The following is an 18,169-nucleotide window of genomic DNA, read 5'->3' on the forward strand; positions in this document are numbered from 1 at the left end:
CGTCCACTCTTCCACTAGAGTCAGAGTCTGGCTCTGCCTCTTCCTCCTGGGCCCAGGCAGGCCGGCCCGGCGGCCCCCTCCCCGCACAATCGTCAACCAGTCCCAGCACGGTGGATGAGAAAGGGCGGGCTGCAGACAAGGACAGACCTGCTCTGAGTCCTGGCTTCAACCCTTACTGGCTGCATGGCTTTGGGTGAGCAACTTCTCCTCTTTGAAACCTCAGTCTCTTCATCTCAAAGTGGGGGATAATGGGATAACACCGCACGTGTTGCGGTGACCTGGGTACAGCTTCTGTGAAGCAGCAGGTAGAGGGCCTGACCCAAAGGAGACGCTAGGAAATGGGGGCTGGTCTCACGGGCTCAGTGACAGGCGCACAACAGGTCCCAGACGCCCCTGCTTCCTGCTCCACCGCGCGGTAACGTGGGCTGTGCGGCACGGGAGGTACCCTGGTGGCCACAGGCCACCAGGCAGGGCCCCATCTTCTCCCATGCTGCCCCCGAAGGTGAAAAGGACTGGTCTCCCCTTGGAGGAGGCAGGACCGTCCTGAGAACGTGGGAGGAGCAGGGTTGTGGGCTGGAGGGCTGGCTGTGGTTGTACAAGGCTAGGACCTGGGCTCCTGTGAAGGGAGTGGCCTCCCCCCCGCAGAGGAAACACAACGATCTAGCGGCCCCTTATGTCTAAGGACAGCAAAGGACAAGGCTGGGAACGGCCAGAGTCAGAAAGGACTGTGCCCAGCACTGGACGGGGGACAGCGCATCTTCCCGAGTGGCCGAAGGGAACCAGTAGGAGAGGGGGGCCTGGTGGCAGGGCCCTGAGGAGCATCTTCCTTTCATTCGTTTGCTCATTCATTCATTCATTCACCTGAGGCTACTGCCCTTCTGTGTGCAGGCAGGTGCAGGAGCTGCAAAGCAGGGAGCCAGAGTTATGGCCCACCCCCGGGGCTCACAGCCTCAAGGAGAGGAGAATCCCGTCAACACCTCTTTTCTCCGTGACAACACTCCCAAGAGCACACGGCTGGCAGCAGGGCACCTCCACCCCATGTGAGATTGCTGCTCGAAACCTCAGAAATGATGCCTGAAGCGCAGTTTCTCATCCCCCCACCTCTCAGCACACAAAGCACCCACTCCCGTCTGACTTGGTGAAACATTCAGACCGTAAAGGCGTCTGGGTCTGCAGCAACCCAGATGATGCAAACCCCACGCAAAGGAAGAACAACTTGGGGGCCACAAAACTGTGATTTATGTCGGAGGCCTGACTCTTGGGACTCCATCCAAGGCTGGATGTCCCATCAGGACGCCAGAGCCCTTACACATCTCTGCATCCGCTTGCACACCTGCAGGGACAGGGATCTCACCCCCTCACAGGCAGCCTTGAGCAACAGAAAGTGCTTCCTCAATCTGTCTCACCGTGGTTCCTCGCCATGGGTCCCAGGGGGCGGTGGCAGAAGGAAATGCCTAGTGTGTTTAGGGCAGCCCTGGCACTGCTGACACTCAGGTGGGTCCTCCTCTGTGGGGGGCCGTCCTGGGCACTGTGGGGGGTTGAGCAGTTTCCCTGGCCCCGCCCACTGGATGTCCCACCCCCAGGTTTGACAACCGCCTAAACCAGTGGAGACCCTCTGGTTTAGGTAACTCCTTAGGGGGAATAGTTGCTTCCCCCCTCTCCCCCAGCTTGAAAGACTAGCACTGACCTCTCAGCTGCTCAGCCCTTCTGTAAGTGCAGAGAGACAGACAGACAGACAGACATGCCCCAACCCTCATCTTTCCCTCCTCCTCCCCCCACCATCCTTCCACCCCTCCCCCCAGCGGCCCCTCCTCACTGTGGGACCCAGTGCAAATACAGCCTGACCCCCTTCCTGCGGTGGCTGTCATGCCTGGTAGGGATGAGACCCACCCTGATGGTCAATGGTTCCTGGGCCCATTCTGATCTGGGGAAGGGCATGGGTGGGTCTGGAAAGAATGGTTTGGGGAGGCTGGGGTGTAAGCAGCATACTGGGGGCAGGAAGAGGAAAAGGTGACAAGGCCAGAATGGCAGGCTCCTGGGCTGTGCCCTGGGCGGCTGGTGGCAGGGAGGTGGGGAAGGGACGGGTGGAGGGGCTTGATGAGATGTGCGTCTGCAGGCTGGCGGTGGCGCACTGGGCAGAGGGGTGGGGGAGCAGGGAGACGGGGCCTGCTTGCCCAGGTGAGAATGCAGATGGTCCTGGAAAGATGGGGGGGACGGAAAGGAGGGACCCAGGTGAGGCTGGGGGAAGTAAGGGGGGGGGGAAGGGCAGGTCTGTGGAAAGAGCAACCTTTTCTGGACGCACCGCAGGACACCCAGGAGAGGATCTACTGGCTGCTGGCCGCGTGGGCCTGCAGTCAGGAGCCAGCCTTGGGCATCAGCAGCAAATGAGGACAGGAAGCTAAGGGCGAGGAGCAGGCCACCAAGGACTGCATGCAGAGGCATCTGAGTCCCGATTAAACAGCAGGGCCGCCCCACAAGAAACTGTGCCCGGCTGTTCCTAGCAGCTCCATTCGCAATACGCAGAAGGTGCCAACGGCCCAAGGGCCCCCCAACTGGTGGACAAACACAACATGGCCCATCCATACAACGGAATACTATCCAGCCACAAAAAAGGGAGGACACGCTGCAACGTGAACGAACCTTAAAGATGCGATGCTCAGTGAGAAAAGCCAAACATGAAGGGCCACATACTGTATGATTCCATTTATATGAAACGCCCAGAACAGGCAAAGCCAGAGAAACAGAGTGGTTAGTGGTTGCCAGGGGCCGAGGAGGGGATGGGGAGTGACTGCAGATGGAGATGCTCTAAACTAGATGGTGGTGATGGATGCACAACCTTGTAAATACACTGAAAACCACCCAACTGTGCAACTTAAATGAGTGAATTGTGGAATACAATAATTATATCTGAGGAAAGCTGTTACCAACAAAAATAAATAAGATGATAAAAGGAGGGCGAGTGAAGGACGAAGGGGGAAGCACAGGAAGTCAGGCGAGTGGGTTCCACGTTCTACTTTTTTTTTACGACTCGCAGTAGTCAGATGACTAAAGGAAACAAGGCCGGGAGGGTGCACAGCACGTTCTCTCCTTCTATTCACACCTGAGGACACTGAGGCAGGAGAGAGTAGTCACTTGCCAAGAACACAGGACATGCCGGTCAGGCGACCAACGTCCCGTCAAGACTGTCAGTGCCACATTCGGGGGGCTCCGGTTGCGCGCCTGTCCCCTGACTTAAACACTCCCTGCCTGCACCAGGCAGGCTCCGAAGCGGCCAAAGCCTGGGGTAGGCCAGTGGGGGGTGGGCAGGGCTGTGATCAGTGGAGCCGACGAGCAAGAAGCCACTGGGGCCTGTGAGGGAGCAGAAGTCAGACCACAGGGAGCTCTTGGGGCAGAAAAGGGGGAGCCAAATACTCCCTTCCCAGCTCTGCCAACCCCCAGGACCGGCCAGGACCCCCGCACCCACTCAAGCCAGCATTCTACAGCTCCAGCCTCGCCGGGCCCTGTGCAGCATCTGGGGATGGAGTCCCTGTACTCACAGGCCTCCCGGTCAGGCTCTAGTCCAAGATCTCTCCCCCTTGGCACTGTGGACATTCAGGACCAGATCATCCTATGTGGGGGACTGTCCTGGGCGCTGCGGGGTGTGGAGCAGCACCCCTGGCCCCCACCCCCTCGATGTCAGGAGCGGCCCAGTCATGACAACCACAGATGTCCCCAGACATCACCAGTATCCCCAGTTGAGAACCTCTGCTCTAGAAGAGAAGGATTACAAGGGTGCTGCAAGTTGGCTGCTTTCTTAAAGACCAAGTTCCTTGATGCCAGCCGGAAGTCCCCAGGATCGACCCTCCAGACTGAATGACTTTGGATCCTCATCTGTCTCAGTAACACTGAGCGAAAGGTCCCACAACCAACCCCACTCGGGGCCTCCCCAAACCCAGAAGTCCTGGGTATACAAAACCTGCCCCAGTCAGAGGCCCCAAAATCTACGAATGGCAGGAGACAGAGGACCTGGTGTGAAAATCGATGCAGACCCGCTTCTGAAGACTCATCAGGCTCCGAGGTCCTCCTTGCCCAGCCCCAGACAGATAGCACCACCCAGGGCACAGATTCTGAGATCGTCCTGGGAAATGGTCACGGTGGCACGCTGGCCAGCACAGTCATGTGAGACGCGGCCCCCCGGCCACAGCAAAGCAACTGTCCTTTGAACCAAGAGCTGTCCAAGGACCAGAGCCCCGGCGTTTGGAGGCGGAGGAGCCTGCATCCTTAACACAACCCTCTTGGAGCAATCCAACCTCACTCACTATGCAAAGCACAGCTGGGCGGCCACCACACCTGCTTCCACTCTCAGGTTCAGAAGAAAAGCCGGCTCAGCATGGCCAAAACAGAAGGGGCCCTCGACATCAACAGTCACGACAGCCCACGAGACATTCTGCCCATAAATGGGCCAGGGGGACAACATGTACCCGCCGGCTGCATGAGGTCTGCGTGGACGGTTTTTCTTTAGGTAAACTGTCCTTGTTCCAAGTATGCTAAGAAGCGGCGGGGACCGGGGTGAGGGGGGTCGAGGAGAGTGGGGTGCAGCCTCACCAGCTAAAGGCATGAGGTCATCGCTTAGTGGACTGGGGGTGGGGGGATCTAGTTCTCAGTTTGAGAGGCACCTTGAACCAAGGGATGACTTGAGGGGAAAGAGAACAGGGAAAAACCAAACGGGTTTAGGCTGGACAGCTGCACAACAGTGGGACTCAGGCTTTGAACTGGGGGCAGGTCTGGACAGTGCAGGACCAATGGGAGGTGGGGGTCAGTTTTTAGCAGCGGAAAACGGCTGTGACGGCGTGACTGTGCCACACTTGCGGGATCCGGGGTGGCCGGGCTAGTGCTTGTTGGAAGACCCAGAATGGTCCCGGATTGGAGGGCAGTTGGGCACCACCAGGCGGTCACATTTTGGGGAGGTCAGTGGTGAGATGGGAGCGCTGGATTCTGGGTGGGTCATGGCCAGAATGGGTCAAGCCGTAAGGGTGCGGGGAGCAGAAACCAGACGGGCTGGGAGCCAGTGGGGCACTTATGTATTCAAAACTCGTCGCCTAACTGCTTCCGTGTGCCAGGAGCAGAGAGGGGCGCGGTGAGCACAATGGGGCGCCCATACGGGCAGGGCCTCCGCACCTCACCCTGGCTGTTCCAGGGTCCACGAACCTCAGATTGTATTTTATCCGGGCGGGGGGCGGGGGCTGGTCCGAGACGGAGAGAGTTGTGACAGCTGGGGCGGGGAGTTTCAATTTGGGCAGGCCCCAGCTGTATGGTGTGAACTTGAGAGACCCGGGATTGACAGGCCAATGATGAAGAGCACAGATTAGGGCGTGGGCCTGCCGTTCTGGGGAACAGAGTGGGGAGTCCCCCGGTTTGGGGCGGGGAGCGGTCAGAACTCAACCTGCTAATTACAAAAGGATAGGGACGCTGACCGCGCGGGGAGGTGACGGCCTGCAGGTGGCTCGGCTTGCGGAGATCACGCAGGGCCTGCTCTAGGGGGAGGCTCGGACGTGGTGGTTAGGACGGGAGATGGGATGCTGAGGTCACCCGGGCCTAGCTCGGCTTGCGGGGCGGCGCGCCGGCGTCCGGCCGGCTCCCGAGGGGTGGAGGGGCCTGAGCTCGGGGGCGGCGGGCCGGGCCGCCGGCTCGGTTTCGGGGGCCGGGCAGGCCCGCGCCGCTGCCAGGCCCGCCCGGCTCGGGGGTCGCGCTCGGGTCCAGGGGGCGGGTCCCCAGACCTCGGCCGCCTCACCTGGCTCGCTCCCGTCGCCCGTCGCTCGCTGCTTCCGCTGGCCCCGCCTCTCCCGGCGCCGCGCCGCGCCCGCCTCCGCTGAGCGCAGCTACGCCGCGTCCGGCCGCGGCCGCCGCTGACGGGATCCCGGGCTCCCCGCTCCTTAATATGGCGTCGGTCGCGGCTCCGCGCCCTCCGGCACCCTCCTCCGGGCGCGCTCCCGCGGCCGGCCCCGCCCCCGCGCTGCGTGCCGCCGTCCCGCCCCCGCGCGCCGGGGCCTCGGGTCCGCGTCCCGCCCCGCCCACCCCGCGCAGCTGTGCCTGCTCGCCGCGGGCATCTCGGGACGACGTGACGTAGCCCGCGATTCGAATCAATACAGTAAGCGTGGTGCCACGGGTTGCCCAGGGCAACCGCGCGGGAACAGGATCCGCGGCCCGCGAAGGCGACTACGTGGGAATCCGGGGGAGTGGCTCCTCTCAATTTAGAGAGTTGTTCTTAGCAGGGGACGGTCGCAGAAACAGGTACCCCTGGGCGGACCCACACCGCAGTGACGGTGTCACACCGCGTGATAAGCGCAGGTGAGACCCACAACAGGTGCATGTGAGGGTCGTGCAAACCCCACTGCCTACTGAAACACATTCACTCATTCAACAGGTTGGAAAAGAATTTCCAGACACAAGGCAGAATGTAAAAAAGACAGAATTTATTAAAGGGAAGGGTCGCTGCCAGAACAGCGGGATGACTTTCTGATAGGGAGAGCTGACCCCTACCACGGGTTACTTGTTTTTTGTTGTTTTTTTTTTTTTTTGCGGTACGCGGGCCTCTCACTGTTGTGGCCTCTCCCGTTGCGCAGCACAGGCTCCGGACGCGCAGGCTCAGCGACCATGGCTCACGGGCCCAGCCGCTCCGCGGCATGTCGGATCTTCCCGGACCGGGGCACGAACCCGTGTTCCCTAGCATCGGCAGGCGGACTCTCAACCACTGCGCCACCAGGGAAGCCCACTTGTCTGTTTTTATAGCCAGGGAACAAAGGAACTTGCGAGTCATCTGATTGGGTAGGGTATGCATACTTCCAGTGTGCAGAGTCGGGGAAGAACAGGACAAATACCCTTCCTTATATGGGACGGGAAAGGAGCAGGGCAGAATGCCTGGGAGGGCTAAAAGATGTAATGGTTGCTACGTGACAGAGTGATGAGTCCCGTAACTCTCTGTTCCGGCGATGTTGGCCCTCTGAGTTTATCTTGTGCTTTGTCCTTGGAGGACCACATTTCTCCCTCTTTAAATGAGCAAATAAAACAGCAATCCTCCTTTAACATTGCACCGGTCCCACCTCGGTTAGCTGTAAGTCTAAAACTCTCCTATTCTGTACAACCACTCCTGCTGGAGTATTTATTTGTTCTCGTAGAGTGTTCATTTGAGCTGCTAGGTTGACAATCTGTTGTGTGAGTTCGAGAGAGCTGTCGGGCAGTGACAATAGAATTTAAAAGTCCAGCTGAGCCCGTTCCTATCCCAATGATAATCCCTAGGGCTGGTATTACAGTGAGGGTTGCCTGCTTTTGTTTATGTGATTGAGAGTATAACGGAAGCAGGATACAGTCACCGATAAGGGTAAGGTTAGGAATAATGTATGCAAGGGTACAGGTCCCCATTCAGTTGGCTGGAAGGCATAAATAAGCACTGGATCAGCAAAGGAAATAGGTGATGATTTGTAGTGTCTAAGCAGATGTCTAAAGTGATGTTGAAGTAGGGTTTTCCTAAATGAGTACGGGAATGTTCTATGCCCCCATAGGTGGTAGCTAAAGTCATTCCAGCTAAAGGGGAGAGGCAAACAATCTTTGAGGAACGGGAAAAAAGTTATAAGCACAGTTAAAAGAAGGAATAGTAGGGTTCCACCCTATGTCGTAGTACTCGGGTGTCTTGAGTTTTCTGTAGTCTTCTTGTTTAATATTAGAGGGTTGGAACAAAAACTTGTGGTTCTGATACGGGCAACTTGGGGATGGGGTGGGGCAGATGGAGGTCCCAAAATAGCTAGCCTGTGTCCAATCGGTGGTAACATTGGGAGGTTTTGGGAAGTAAATGCTGTAGAAAGGGGAATCAAAATTGTTAAGTATGGGGATAGTTTGTTTTGTCGTCAGTTACGAGGGAAACCCATGTTTGGGTAGGGGAAAGGGTGAACGTATGATTACAGGCCTGGGAAATATTGAGGAATTTACCTACAGGGGACCCTGGTCGAGAGAGAGAGGATACACGTAGAGGAGCTGGTTGTGCCACAGAGACTGAGAATATGGGCCTTTGAAGGCTATAGTGAGGCCTCTGATGTATGTGGTTGAGAAGTATATGGTCCACTGTAGGTTTTCTAGAATTGACGGCCCATCCTGGTCTATTGAAATATGAGAGGGCTAAATAGGATTCAAGTTGGTTCCATTCATCTGGTGGAATGGGAATTGCCTTTAGGCCATACTGACGGGAGACAGTGGTACACATCCAACAGTTTCTGTATGAACCTGGTGAAGACTGGTTGAGGAGTCTGAGGGCTTCCTGAACTGGCGGTAGATATGGGTGACGACTGTATGTATGCACAGGAAGGGAAAAAGGGAGAAGAATCAGAACGGTTTTTAGGAGGCTATGTTTAAGTATTGATAAAGTTGGTCCAGGGTATAATCTTGAAAGTCTCCTTGGAGGGTTTTGTCCCATGCTGATATATGTATTGTCGTTGTTGGGTTGGGGTTAGATTCAACAGATGGGGGTTTTGGAGGTTTGTATCTTGTAATAAGGAGCAATAAAATCAGAGTGCTGGGGCAGAAATCCAAGGCCAATCGGAGGGAGACGAGGGAAAGGTTATACTGAGGAGTTGACTCATAGTGCACATTTAGATTAGGAGCGGATGGTGTGGGTGGAATTAGAGTTATACCACCTTTGGGATATTTGAGTTAAGACAAAAATACCAAGAGGTGGTTCCACAGGAGTAGAACAGAATAACCCATGGGAGGGGAAAAGCCTAGAAAAAGAAAAGGAGGGTGACAAGATTAAAAAATCAGGCTATCGAGGCTTGAGGGTTTGGGGGGCATCACCTGTCTTTTGAAGAGAAAGTGGAGGCTGTCCAAAGGCTCGCGACTATAGGAGGCATCTGGTGAATCACTGGTGGATTGAGGATTCTTGTCCTCTGGAGGAGGGGCTGCCTTTAGTCATGACACATGGATCCAAGTGTAAAGCCTTGTATTTTGGCAGCTGTTGGGGTGGCCAACAGGGCTTGGTATGGTCCTGTCCACACTGCTTCGAGTGGTCTCCGTTCCTGTGCAAGGGTCTTAACATATACCCAGTCGCCTGCATATAAGTGGGGAGTGGTTTCTGAGAAATTGGGATCTGGCTTAGGACTATTTTGGTCCTGGTATTCCCAGATATTCTTGAGTCAATCCTAACGTTGGGAGATACTGTACTAAATAGTGGGTCTCTGGATCGCCCAGCAGCGATCTTCCACAGATTTCATAAGGACTTATATGAGGGCTGGCCTTTGGAGTGATCTGGACTCTTAAGAGAGCAATAGCAAGAAGGGTGACCCATGTCTGGTGTGTCTCTATTGCTAACTTAGATATTTCTTGAGGGCTTGATTGGCTCTTTCTACCTTGCCTGATGCCTGAGGGCGCCAAATGAAGATAGTAACTGATTTGCAGGGCTTCGCTGATGCCTTGGGTCAGACCTGAAATAAATGCAGGGCCACTGTCCGATTGTAATGAGCGTGGCATTCCAAACCGAGGTACGATACGTTCCATGAGGGTAGTGGTAACCTCGGATGCTCTGTCTTAGTAGGGAAGGCCTCTATCTACCATGACTAGGAGATACCTGAAGCCTTTACAAGGGGGCATGTGGGTGAAATACATCTGCCAATCTTCCCCTGGTTGGTTCCCCTGCCTTTGAATTGGATGGAACAGTGGTGGGGGTGTTTATAGCCCCTTCTTGGTTGGCCCGGTGACAGACCGGACAGGCCCGGGATATAGATTGGAGGGTTGAGAGGGTTCCTTTTCCTGTGAATATTGTCCCCACCAGTCTGAAGAGGGATTTGGCTCCTAAATGGGTAGCCTGCTAAAGGTGGTTTAGAATCTTCCATTGGGAGGCTTCTAGTAAAAGAAGTTTGGTGTCTGGGCTCTGGAGCCACCCTTCAGGGGTTAGAGTGAACCCACGGTTTTGTCCCTCTTTAAGTTCTGATGGTGAATACCGTGGTGGTGAAGGGTCTAAACTTTGCATCAGGAGAGCCTGTAGGCCATGTTGGGGGGCCCTTTGGCTTCCCTATCTGCTATATTATTTCCTTTGGTTATGTCCCACAGGTCCTTCTGGTGTGCCCTGCAGTGGATGATAGCTAATTCCTTAGGGGATTTTATGGCCTCTAACAGGCCCAGGATTTCTGGTCCATATTTGATTGGGGCGTTATGTGTGGTCAGTAGGCCCTTTCCTTCCAAATGGCCGCATGAGTATGGACTACATGGAAGGCATATGCTGAGTCTCTGTAAATGTTAATTTGTAGTCCTTTTCCCAGTTGGAGAGCTCTAGTTAGTGCTATAAGCTCTGCTTTCCGGGCAGAGGTAGTTGCCCCATGGAGTGGGCCCGACTCTATCACCTCTGTTAAACTGACTATTGCATATCCCAAAACCTTTCGACATTCTCAAATGAAACTACTGCTGTCTGTAAACCGTTCTGCATCTGGGTTGGGTAAAGGGGTGTCCTGTAGATCTGGCCTAGCACTGTAGGCATGATCAACAACTTCTAAACAGGAATGTAGTAGAGGGGTGTTGGGATTTGGGCTGGGCAAGAGAGTGGCATGGTTTAGAGTGGTACAAGGTTTGACTGATATTTCTGACCCCTCTAAGAAAAAAGCTCGATTTTTTCTTTTTTTTTTTTTAATTTTTGGCTGTGTTGGGTCTTCGTTGCTGCACACGGGCTTTCTCTAGTTGTGGTGAGCAGGGGCTACTCTTCGTTGTGGTGCGCGGGCTTCTCATTGAGGTGGCTTCTTTTGTTGCGGAGCATGGACTCTAGGCATGCAGGCTTCAGTAACTGTGGCGTGCGGTCTACACAGTTGTGGCTCGTGGGCTCTACAGTGCAGGCTCAGTAGTTGTGGTGCATGGGCTTAGTTGCTCCATGGCATGTGGGATCTTCCCGGACCAGGGCTCGAACCCGCGTCCCCTGCAATGGCAGGCGGATTCCTAACCACTGCGCCACCAGGGAAGCCCCAGCTTGACATTTTTGGATTCTACTATCTGAAATTCAACGGAATGCCTTGGAATTAAGGACATCCATGACCTGGTGCAGAGTGTCAACAGTAAGCGGTTGTCCTGTTGTCAGTTTGGAGGCTTCTTCTGTTAGTAGTACCGCAGCAGCTAATGCCCTTAGACAGGGAGACGATCCCTGAAATATCAAGTCTAAGGTTTTAGATAGGTAGGCCACTGGGCACTAAGATGGTCCCAAGGATTGTGTCAACACTCCCAGAGCTACCCCCATTTTCTCATGAACAAAGAGAGAGAAGAGTTTTGTTAAGTCTGGTAAGCCTAGGGCCGGGGCGTGACTAGGGCCTTCTTTATTTGTTTAAAGGCTGCCTCCATTTCAGGAATCCATTTAAGAGTGAGATCTTCTGATCCTCTAAGAGCCTCATAGAGAGGCTTAACTAACAGGCCATAAGTAGGGATACAAATTCGGCAGAAGCCTGCCAACCTAAAAAGGTTTTAAGCTGTTGTTTAGTAACTGCCATGGCCAATTAGGGCGTGGGCCTGCCGTTCTGGGGGGACGGAGTGGGGAGTCCCCCGGTTTGGGGCGGGGAGCGGTCAGAGCTCAACCTAATTACAAAAGGATGGGGACGCTGACCGCGCGGGGAGGTGACGGCCTGCAGGTGGCTCGGCTTGCGGAGGTCACGCAGGGCCTGCTCTAGGGGGAGGCTCGGACGTGGGGGTTAGGACGGGAGATGGGATGCTGAGGTCACCCGGGCCTAGCTCGGCTTGCGGGGCGGCGCGCCGGCGTCCGGCCGGCTCCCGAGGGGTGGGGGTGGCCTGAGCTTGGGGAAGGCGGGCCGGGCCGCCGGCTCGGTTTCGGGGGCCGGGCAGGCCCGCCCGGCTCGGGGATCGCGCTTGGGTCCAAGGGGCGCGTCCCCAGACCTCGACCGCCTCACCTGGCTCGCTCCCGTCGCCCGCTGGATCCGCCAGCCCCGCCTCTCCTGGCGCCTCGCCGCGCCCGCCTCTAGTAAGAGCAGCTACACCACGTCTGGCCGCGTTCGCGGCTGACCGTAACCCGGGGTCCGCGCTCCTTAATATGGCGTCGGTCGCGACTCCGGGCCGTCCGGCGCCCTCCGGCGGGCGCGCTCCCGCAGCCGGCCACGCCCCCGCGCCGGCGCGCTGCGTGCCCCGGCCCAGTCCCCGCTCCGTGCGGCTGCGCCTGCGCGCCTCAGGCGTCGCTGGAGGACGTGACGTAGCCCGAGATTCGAATCAATACAGGAAGCGTGGCGCCATGGGTTGCCCAGGGTAACCGCGCGGGAACAGGATCCGCGGCCCGCGGAGGCGGCTGCGTCTGAATCTGGGGGGGGTGGCTCTTCTCAGTTTAGGGTGTCGTTCTTAGTAGGGGACGGTCGCAGAAACAGGTACCCCTGCGCAGACCCACACCGCAAGGATGTAGTCACACCGCGTGATAAGCGCAGGTGAGACCCACAACAGGTGCAGGTGAAGGTCGTGCAAACCCCACTGACTACTGAAACACATTCACTCATTCATTCAACAAACACTTACTGCGTTCCTATGAGTGCTCCTCCAGGCCCTCCAAGCAGGGAACAAAACAGATAAAAATCTCTGCTCAGGGGCTTCCCTGGTGGCGCAGTGGTTGAGAGTCCGCCTGTCGATGCAGGGGACGCGGGTTCGTGACCTGGTCCGGGGAGATCCCACATGCCGCGGAGCGGCTGGGCCCGTGAGCCATGGCCGCTGAGCCTGCGCGTCCGGAGCCTGTGCTACGCAACGGGAGAGGCCACAACAGTGAGAGGCCCGCGTACCGCAAAAAAAAAAAAAAAATCTCTGCTCAAAATATGGACAAAGGATCCAAGCGGACATTTCTCCAAAGAAAATAATGGCCAATTCATGAGAAAACGGTCACCACCTGTAGTCCATGGAGAAATGCAAATCAAAACCACAGAGCTACCACTTTAGCCTACTGGATGGCTGTGATTTAAAAACTAATAATAATAATAAACACCCCATCACCCCAACCCAGGAAAATAAGTGTTGACAAAGACGTGGAACCCTCATACATTGCTGTGGGATTGTAAAATACGGAAGCGACTATGGGAACACTGGCTGTTACCCATAAAGTTATATGTAGAATTACCAGATGGCCCAGCTATTCCACTCCTACAGTTGGAGATCTGTGTGAAAACTAGTAAACAGAAACCTCATTTAAAATGGAGTAGGGAGTTCCCTGGAGGTCCAGTGGTTAGGACTCGGAGCTTTCACTGCTGTGGCCTGGGTTTGATCCTTGGTCAAGGGACTAAGATCCTGCAAGACGCACCTCACAGCCAAAAAAAAAAAAGTGGAGTCAGGAAGCCAGAATGGGGCATTCTTAATTCCTACTGTAACTGAGCAGGACGCTATGGAGGCTTCCCAGAACAGACACCCCCCCCCCCACCTCCATGTCCTCCGCCTGCCTCCTTTTTTGTTGTTGTTTTTAAATATTTATTTATTTGGCTGCGTCGGATCTTAGTTGCGGCATGCAGTGCGCGGGCTTCTCCAGTTGCAGTGTGCAGGCTTCTCTCTAGTTGTGGTGCGTGGGCTCTCTAGTTGTGGCATGCAGGCTTAGTTGCCCCGTGGCATGTGGGATCTTAGTTCTCCGACCAGGGATCAAACCCACGTCCCCTGCATTGGAAGGCAGATTCTTAACCACTGGACCACCAAGGAAGTCTCTGCCTGCCTCTTGTCTGTAGAAGAACTTTAGCCTTCTAGGTCTTCCCCAAGTTCAAAAAAGTAAATTTTATCAGAAGTGAGAAAATGCAGAAAGGAAGGAAAACAGTCAAGCAAGACAAAATAATAATATTTTAGCCATTAAACAAAGTCAAGGACTTTTAGTTCGTCCTCAAGGGCTATAGATGATATTCTGAGCCATGTCCTTTGAGCTGTTTTGCAGATACTGAAACCCCCACCAGGTGGAAGAAGTTAACTGCATGATGCCCACAAGCACGTAGACCCCACACCAGTTGGAATCAGAAGGCTGATGATGTTGACTCCCAGTTACCTCACCATCAACCAATCAGAAGAATGTCCATGAGCTGATCACACACCCCACAAACCCTCTCCCTTACCCTGTCTTTAAAAACCTTTCCCTCCTACATAGTTGGTGGGAATGTAAGTTGTTGGTACAGCTCCTATGGAAAACAGTATGGAGGTTCCTCAGAAAACTAAAAATAGAATTACCATGTGACCCAGCAATCCCACTCCTGGGAATATACCTGGACAAAACTATAATTCAAAAAGATACATGCACTCCTATGTTCATAGCAACACTGTTCACGATAGCCAAAACGTGGAAATAACTTAAACTACAGTCTGAACCCCCAGTTTTCTCCAATGGACTTTTGTTTATAACAACCCATCAACAGCTGAATGGATAAAGATGTGGTACAGACATACAATGGAATACTACTCAGCCGTAAAAAAAGAATGAATGAAATAATGCCATTTGCAGCAACATGGTTTCAACTAGAGATTCTCATACCAAGTGAAGTAAGTCAGAAAGAGAAAGACAAATACCATATCATATCATTTATATGTGGAATCTAAAATATGGCACAAATGAACCTATAAATAAAATAGATAAAAAACAAGGACCTACTGTATAGCACAGGGAACTATATTCACTATCTTGTAATAACCTATAATGGAAAAGAATCTGAAAAAGAATATATATGCATAACTGAAAAAAATAATATAGATACATACACATAGATGTATATGTATAACCAAATCACTTTGTTGTTCACCTGAAACTAACACAACATTATAATTCAAGTATACTTGAATTAAAAAAAAAAAAAGCAGCAGAGCCTCAGAACCGAAGGTGGGTGGTGTTTTGGGCTCGGCACAGACTGCTCTCTTGCTATCAGTTCCCCGCAAGCCTGAAGGTTCAAGATTCCAAGTTCTCGGACATACACAGGCCCGGCTTTTGGGTGTGGCTTCCCATATCTGTTTCCTGCACCCCTGCGTCTATCTCCACTCACTCCCAGAGCATCCTTGGGCCCGATCACACCTGGCACACTGCCCTGAAGCCTTCCAGAGTCAACACAGCGCCCAGGGTAGTCCTGTGTGGACATTAGTCTGAGCCACCAAACGTGGTCCAGATGGCGGCCCTGCGAGCCAGGCAGGTCCACTGTAAAGCCAGTTCTCTGGGGTCAGCTTTCCAACACACAGGAAGACAATAGAAAAGTAACACACTACTATGTATAAGATAGATAACCATCAAGGACCTACTGTAGAGCACAGGGAACTCTACTCAATATACTTCAAAAAAATATTTATTTATTTTATTATTTATTTATTTAGGCTGTGCCGGGTCTTAGTTACGGCCCGTGGGATCTTTAGTTGCAGCATGCGGGATCTATTCCCCGACCAGGTGTCGAACCCGGGCCCCCTGCATTGGGAGCGTGGAGTCTTAACCACTGGACCACCAGGGAAGTCCCTCTACTCAATATTCTGTGATAATCTATATGAGAAAAGAACCTAAAAAAGAATGGAAATAGGTGTATGTATAACTGAACCTCTATGCTGAACACCTGAAACTGACATTGTAAACCAACTATACCCCAATAAAATTTAAAAAAAGAAAAGAAAAGTAACAATAATCGGGATGTCGGCTCCATGAGGCCAGAGACGGTCTGTTCGTTTTCTGCCCTCTGTCCCAGGACAGCGCCTGCCATATAGCAGATAATAGATATTTGCAAGATGAATAACTGAATGTTTAAACCAGCAGTTGGCCTATCCAAGTGACTTCTTTGCTCTGTGTGGCATGTTGATGCTTTTCATCAATCGCCCTCATGTTTTAAAGGGGATATTGCATGTAAAATCAACTGCTGCCTGGCTTCCCTTAAAAATAGAACATCTAGGGAACTTCCCTGGTGGTCCAGTGGTTGGGACTCCATGCTCCCAATGCAGGGAGCTCGGGTTCAATCCCTGGTCAGGTAACTAGGATCCCACATGCCACGTGGTGTGACCAAAACATAAATAAAGATTTAAAATTAAAAAAAAAAAAAGGAACATCTGGCCACAAAGGGCAATGACTGGCTGGAGAGGGGTGGCAGCCACCCATAGAAGGAGCCTGGGTGCCCCAGGCCCCCGTTATGTTTGATTCACCCCCTTATGCTTCTTGCCTGACCCAGAAAGCAGGAGATGGCTGAGAACAGGACCCTGAGTAGTCAGGCGAATTCTGTCTCCTGATCAAAGTGACCACCTTGTGAAGGCTGCCAGCTCACCCTGAAGGGGCTGTTGTCACATCCCTAACAAATGTCAAAATAAAATAGTACAGTAAAAAGAATTCAAGCAGCACAGGGAGGTATAAGATTTAAAGTAAGTACTCTGGGTAAATTGTTGGCCATTTTTCAAAAATTTTACCCATATGTAATTTACATATCTAAATCCATTTATGTAAATGAGATCACATTATTGATGCTGTGCCTTGCTCTCTTCACTTTTTGGAAGTACATCTTGGACCACTTTTCATACAACGTAGGTAGATCTTCCCATCCTTTTGTAGGTCTCAAACCCATGTCCCCTGCATTGGCAGGCAGGTTCTTAACCACTGCGCCACCAGGGAAGCCCTTTTTTGCCATTTTAAATAACGTTGCAATGAATACTTCTTTTTTCACTTTTCTTTACACTAGTGTCAGCGAAATTCCTCAAAATGGATTTGCAGACTCGAAGGTTCCGCATTTTAAAAAGTTAAGACACTTTTCAAATGTTTAACTTTGAAATGTTTAAACACTGAGAATAGAAGTAGCCCTCCTTTTCCCTGCCACCTATTTTTCCAACAGTTTATTGAGGAAACTTTCAGATGTACAGAAAAGTTGAAAGAATTTTACAGTGGACTGTCATATGCCCACCGTCCACCTTCTCCAATGAACATTTTACTATATTTGCCTTATTATGTATTTATCCATCCATCAATATATCTCACTTTTTATGCATCTCCAGATAAGTCACACACTTCACATCCATTAGGATGGCTACTATCAAAACAGAAAATAACAAGTGCTGGTGAGAATGTGGAGGAATTGGAATCCTTGAATGTTGCTGCTGGGAATGTAAAATGGTGCAGCTGCTGTGGACAAAGTTCAGCAGTTCCTCAAAAAGTTAAACATAGAACTACCATATGATCCGGAAATTCCACTCCTGGGTATATGCCCAAAAGATTCGAAAATAGGGAATCAAAGAGGTACTTGCACACCAATGTTCAGAGCAGCATTATTTACAATAGCCAAAAGGTGGAGACAATCCAAATGTCCATTGAGGGATGAACAGATAAACAAAATGTGGTCCATTCATGCAATAGGAACGAAATTAAAAAGGAAGGAAATTGTGATTCACGCGACAACATGGATGAACCCTGAGGATAACTATGCTCAGTTGAAATAAGCCAGACACAAAAGGACAAATATTGTTTGATCCCACTTTCTAAGCTTCCTAGAGTAGTCAAAATCAGAGACAGAAAATATAATAGAGGTTACCAGGGCCTGAGGCCACTGTGAATAATGCTTTGATGAACATGGATGCACAATTATCTGAGTCCCTGCTTTCATTTCTCTTGGGTGTAACTAGGAGTGGAATTGCTGGATCATATGGTTGTTCTATGTTTAACTCTTTGAGGAACCGCTATATTCTTTTTTTTTTTTCCTCTCCCGCTGCGGAGCACAGGCTCCGGACGCGCAGGCCCAGCGGCCATGGCTCACGGGCCCAGCCGCTCCGCGGCATGTGGGATCTTCCCGGACCGGGGCATGAACACATGTCCCCTGCATCGGCAGGCGGACTCTCAACCACTGCGCCACCAGGGAAGCCCCCGCTATATTCTTTTGACACAATCACTTACAAGCTCTCTTTTCTCTGGCTGGTGGCAGCCAGTGGTGGCTTGGACCTTCATGGGGGCGGTAGATGAGCAAAGTGCCTGAATTCCGACTCTATTTCAGAGGCAGAGTTAACAGGACCCTGGATGTCTAGGATGGGGAGGCTAATGGTTCATGGTTGCTCCATCCTTCCTACGTGTCAAAAACCTTGTACTTAACCTTAACATAACTCTTTCTTCCAAATGCCATGTCCAATCCAGCCACAAATCCTGTTTGCTCCACCTTCAGAATTAATCCAGAATCTGAATACTTCTCTCTCCCTTCACCGTCCCTCCTGTCTGTTTTCTACTCACCAG

The 18,169-nt window shown here is 52.5% G+C and overlaps 1 protein-coding gene across 3 annotated transcripts in view; it reads right to left on the minus strand.

The window, feature by feature from the left end:
* The window catches only part of FZR1 (fizzy and cell division cycle 20 related 1), a 28,763-nt gene extending 16,666 nt beyond the window's left edge, over positions 1 to 12,097 (minus strand). The window contains exon 1 of one of the 3 annotated variants that reach the window (XM_049708238.1): positions 11,901 to 12,097. The gene's annotated coding sequence lies outside the window, so the exon portion shown is untranslated. Of the gene's footprint in view, positions 1 to 5,770; positions 5,955 to 11,900 lie in introns of those variants that run through there. The other 2 variants (XM_012539316.3, XM_004286321.4) reach the window with 2 other exon arrangements.
* Between the last annotated feature and the right edge of the window lie 6,072 nt (positions 12,098 to 18,169).

This window comes from Orcinus orca, chromosome 3 (genome assembly GCF_937001465.1).
Source record: "Orcinus orca chromosome 3, mOrcOrc1.1, whole genome shotgun sequence".
Classification (NCBI taxonomy): domain Eukaryota; kingdom Metazoa; phylum Chordata; class Mammalia; order Artiodactyla; family Delphinidae; genus Orcinus; species Orcinus orca.